Source organism: Ptychodera flava, chromosome 20 (genome assembly GCF_041260155.1).
Source record: "Ptychodera flava strain L36383 chromosome 20, AS_Pfla_20210202, whole genome shotgun sequence".
In the NCBI taxonomy this organism is placed as follows: Eukaryota; Metazoa; Hemichordata; class Enteropneusta; family Ptychoderidae; genus Ptychodera; species Ptychodera flava.
The window spans coordinates 6,359,290-6,364,939 of record NC_091947.1 but is presented as its reverse complement, the minus strand read 5'-3'; positions in this window follow the sequence as shown (position 1 = coordinate 6,364,939).

Genomic DNA, 5,650 nt, shown 5'->3' with positions numbered 1-5,650 from the left:
GATGCCCAGTTCTACGGTATTTCATTATGACATCGTTCACAGTGCTGAGCGATGCATTTCTGTTTCGATACTGGTTTGGGAAACGCCTGTCAACCAATTTTCTATGATGCTCTTTCTTGCCTAAAATTCCATTGCAAGGCAAATCGATGTCGACAGAAAAAAAAATATGCTCACGATTTTATGGACTGTCATACCTTGATTACATCAGGGTCTCTCTATACAGGCCCTAATGCAGTGCACATACTGATTGACAACCATAGATAAGACAGCAAAACTCAGCCGAAATTTCCAAGATTAACTGACACAGTGTTTTATATCGCTGTTTTAAATCAAACTGATTACACAATCTCTGGATACAGAAATGGTATTTTGGTGAAATTTCAGCATCAAAAATTCCCAAAACTTGACATGAGGACGTCATGTGCCGATCAACAGCATAGTGCATGCCGTGAACTGGCATTTATTGACTCATGGACTGTAGAGTGTAGAGAAACTGTCTATGATTGACTGCACGGAAAAGCAGTCTGCATCTTGTGAAAACAACAACATAGCAGTGAAAATTGTAATAGTCACCAGTAAAACTCTTCACAGATGAAAGGATAATTGCTTCAAACTAATAAACTTCATGTTCAGAGGATGAAAATTAACATCGCTGTGGTCCGTGAGTGAAAATAAACAATGGCGGACGTAACCGTGTAATGAACTATACTATTAAGGTGACGGGGGTGGGCAGGGTCAAAAGATCAAGAAAGTACTGGGAAAACGTGTCATTTTCCTAACGATACTGTCTCGGGATCTCCAGCGTCCCATTGTTTTGTAATATATAACAAGTATGCCATGAGCTTCGTTGAATACACTGATATCAAACAGCCATAGCTGTAAACTGGCGCAAAATGGTTTGATCCATGCAGAAGCTTGCATAGGGAGATCGAATGGAGATAGCACAGCAGGCGCAGTGTATGTTTACTGACCAAAGTACCTCGGTGTTTTCAAAGGGGTATTGGAAGATTGCCAGGGAAATTGATAGGGGCTTATCAAAGTTGATCTCCGGTTCATTTTGACGTTCGCTGTAAAATACTTAAAATTTACATTCAGCACATCGTTACCCTGTTTGCCTCCCACTTCCCAGTGAACAGGTCCTCAAACACCATTGAGAACAATGGGTTTGGGCAAAACCATGGTGGTGAGAGGGTTGCGAATGACATTTGAGAGTCCTGGCTGGAGTCATGTTCAGTAAATCATTGTAAAGCTCTTACAATTTCCCACTGTCAACATTTTCAGAAAGTACACATTTTCAACATGTGGCAACTGAGAAAGATTATTAAAGGACTTTTTTATTTTTGATCCTTGTAACAAGTACGGATTTTGTGAATTCTTTCCTTGTAACAAGTACGAATTTTGTGAATTCTTTAAAAAACAACAACGCAGCACCCATACATTCACAGTAAATAGTACTGAATATCAAAACACATGAGAAAAGCACAGCAGATGTGGCAAAATTCATCTCTCAATAATTACACTTTTCAGAATCAAAGTATCATAAATTCAACAAAAACTTTATGGCTGCTAAAACAATAAATAAAAGGGTACAAAAAGTAAATAAAAAACAAATTTGCCATTAAATAAAATCATGGAAGGTTCCATGTAATAATAAACTCACATATATTAAATCAATTACATATCACTCTGCATTCATGGACTGTTGAAAATACTTGACAGCATTTTGTCAAAAAATGACTACATGAAGATTTTAAATACCAAAGTAAATATTTCATAATCAAATGTTTTGCTGTGGATTCTCTGTTGTCATGATTTTCTTTTTTCTAAGTTTCTCTTCATTTGCTATATAATATAGGATCCACTGTGAAACACTACTGAGCTGTGACATACAACAAACATGTCTGAGAAGATGGTTTTAACTTTGTTACAGAAGCTTCATGAAGTTTTACAGTAGATGGTTTGGATGAGTTTGGCAGGTAATTGAATGTAGTGAAGTATAGGGAGCATGTTAACTTTGAAAGATTTGTTCCTCTGCCCTTTGACCTAACACCCTCATATCATTTCACTGTAGATGGTTTGGATGAGTGTAATATGCAAATGAGCCTAATCACAGAGCAAAAGCAGACTTTTTATTCTACTTTTTATTTAACACATCTAACTTCTCCATTTAAAGAGAGGAATATGATATGGTATATCTGAATAAATTTGCTATCAGCTCAAAAATTCAGTACCAAAGCTGTACTTGTCACTACTACATAGTCACATTCACAATGAAGCTGTGAATCAACTAAAACTCCCTCAGAATGAGTTTATGGAAATTATGAGGTGTAGACTAAAAACAGCTAGCAACTAGCTTTCATGTTACTGTAAGGGATGGACCATTAGATCTTGGGAGGGGGGGGTGGTCACAATGAAATTGTGAAAATTTTTTTTTTTGCTATTGTAAATTTCTGAAATTTTTTTTTTTCCAATTGAGATTAGCTGTGCAAATTTTTTTTTTCAGAGTAAATTTTCAGATTTATAATTTTTTTTTTTAGTTCGTCGCTGTCTGAAGATAAAGAGGGCAAAGATGTGGTGCCAAGCACCACAAGCGGCCACGAAGCGGTCACGGGGGGGGGGGGGGGGGGGGGGGGGGGGGGGGGGGTGGGGGGGGGGGGGGGGGGGGGGGGGGGGGGGGGGGGTCAGGGAGGGTGTCCCCCTGCTGCCGTTGGAGCTTTTGAAAATAGAGATTAAAATGGTGTTATTTGGTGGCACTTGGGGAGTATTTTTGCGGGGGGAGGTCAGGAGAGGGTGTCCCCCTCCTGCCGTTGGACCTTTGAAAAATAGAGATTAAAATGGTGTTATTTGTGGTGGCACTTGGGGAGTATTTTTGCGGGGGGGGTGGTCAGGAGGGGGTTTCCCCCTCCTGCTGTTGGAGCTTTTGAAAAAAGAGATTAAAATGGTGTTATTTGGTGGCACTTGGGGAGTATTTTTGTGGGGGGAGGTCAGGAGGGGGGTGTCCCCCCTCCTGCTGTTGGAGCTTTTGAAAAATAGAGATGAAAATGGTGTTATTTGGTGGCACTTTGGGAGCATTTTTTTCGGATAACTCATCTTCCTCTGAAACATGGTCTTCTTGCTCCTCAGTAGCTTCCTATAAGTTTTGAAAATTGACTATTTTGGTTTCCTGGCTTCCCTTTCTACTGCGTGGTGAAATGCCTACATTCACCCCACCAAACATCATGCATATCTCATGATTTACAATTGATTTTGACAAGCTGAGAAGCTAAAATAAGCTAAATAATATAGTTAAATTTGCATATTTGTGTTTTTAGAGCAATTGATGCACTTTTTTGATCAAAACATCTATTTCGCTGTAGCAGCATGTCCAAATTGATTGGATGTGTATAGATGTGTTGAAATTTCAATATTTGTCTTTTAGGACAATTTATGCCATTCATGGTAAAAAAATCTGTATTCTCTGAAAGGGCTTGTCCAATTTCTTTGAAATTTGCTACACAAAAACGATTATTCATGCAGATTTATTCAGTATTTGCTATCGAGAAACTTTCAAAGTTCAACCTTTTTGTGTGTTTTTGTGTTGGGATTTGTTGGATAGATGGCATTCTACGTAGTGTATTGTTGAATGTTAAACCATGTGTTGCTGTTGTTTTTTGAGGCTGTTTTTTGAGAAAAAAGAATTGAAAATGCCTTTTTAAAAGCAAAATAATACATAATGACTTGATATGTTGTTTTATTACTATTGACGTGTTTCTACTTGTTCACCCATTCTTGCATTCATCATTGCAATAAAATGCTGTGAAAAAAATGAAACTGATGTGGCCTGCATCTGTTTACCTTGATCTTAAAAGGCAAATACAACTTTCAGTCTTGACAACCATACCATAGTTTCAATGTTTTACCTAGTGTACCTGCTTGGTTTGTACGCAGGAAACAAGTAGAAAACAGGCTCTATATTTCATAATTTTCAAGTGATCAGAATACAAAAGTCCTGAAAAGCTAAGATAATCACAACTTCCAGTATAAGGGATACAGTCACTCTAAATGTATAAATTACAATTAAAAATGTGCCTGGAGGATGTACTAAAAAATACAGAAAGTTGCTTTCTGTCGGTAAAATCTAAAAAAAATTCAAAATTTTAAAGACTTTTGCAGATTTTTTTTTTACGCCTTTGTCTTCTGATTTATTTTTTTTTTATTTTGCAAACTAGTTTGAAGATTTTTTTTTCCTAACTTTTTGCTCTGAAAATTTTTTTTTTCTGTTTTTGACCCCCCCCCTCCCAAGATCTAATGGTCCGTCCCTAAGTTCCCACTAGTTCATTTGGTTTCTTTATCAATGTGTGTGATTACTAGATTTTGGTTGGTAGTGCTATTAAAATTTTCAAACTAACATTTTTGCATCTCCTTCACTAGCTCTGCACCTTCTAAACACATTGAACACAAACAAATTACAGTGTGATATAATTTGGCTGAAAAAGTGAACTTTGAATACAAGTTAACAAATTTGTGAACTATTAACATGGCTTCCTCCATGTTCATAAAAATCTCTCAGCTGGATTCAAATGCAGTACAAGGAACTTTCATAGGAAGATATGTTGTGAAGACTGAGTTTAAACAAACATGAAATACCGAGTACTGGAGAATCTTTGGGTAATGATGTACCCAGAAGTCAACTTACACAAGTTTCATAGGAAATATTTTGTATTCTAGATGCAGCACATGACAACAAGAATCAACAATGATTGTGTGTACAAATGTTTTTTCCACAGTGACTAAAAACTGATTTTCATTGAAAAATATGAACAATATTTGATAGAAAAGACCTCATTGACATCATCACAAAGCTCTTGTAAATACTAGACCTCAAGTTTCATAAAAGGGGAAGTCACAAAGACAGACAATATACAATGAAAAAGCTACTAATGTACAGCTGAGCACCTTTCTTAAAGTCAATTACTACCAAATATTACCAGATGATATAGACTGACATTGAACTTCACACAAATACTTTGAATACTTTTGTTTCCACCTCTCTCGAGGTATTAGCTCTCACACAACTATTCCAAGCCTTAGTATTAAATTAACATTTGGATGGAAAATTAAATTTAGATTGGTCTTAGCTCATTTCAAACACAAAGTATATTAATTTTCTTTCTACCAGGCTCCATAGACAAGCCATAGAAAAAACTACAACTTGGGAGAAAGAGGATTAAATTGGAAACACAGAGTTTGATCACTAAACATAGTTTGCTGGGGTATGTATTGCACAGAGGTAAATTCATTCACAACGCAGCCTAGGTTTCAGGGCAGGTCTTTCTTTTGGCCATGGACCTCTAAGACAGAAAACATGTTTTTACGACAGCATACACACGGAACATTATTATCAATCTGCATTCAGACCACTTCATCCACAAGAACCTGAGAATGACGGCATGATTGAAAAACAAAATACCTGAATTGCCAAGGAACATCTCTGTTACAATCAATCGTTTTCCATTGCACAAACCTACACACAGAACCACTATACTAACATCCTGTGCCTTGGCTCAGGAATCTTAATTCAACACGACTAGTCAATCAAGTACAAAACTAATTCGCCAAACACTTAGGTCTACTGCAATTGTTTCCAATGGTAGAGTTGGACCTGTATTCA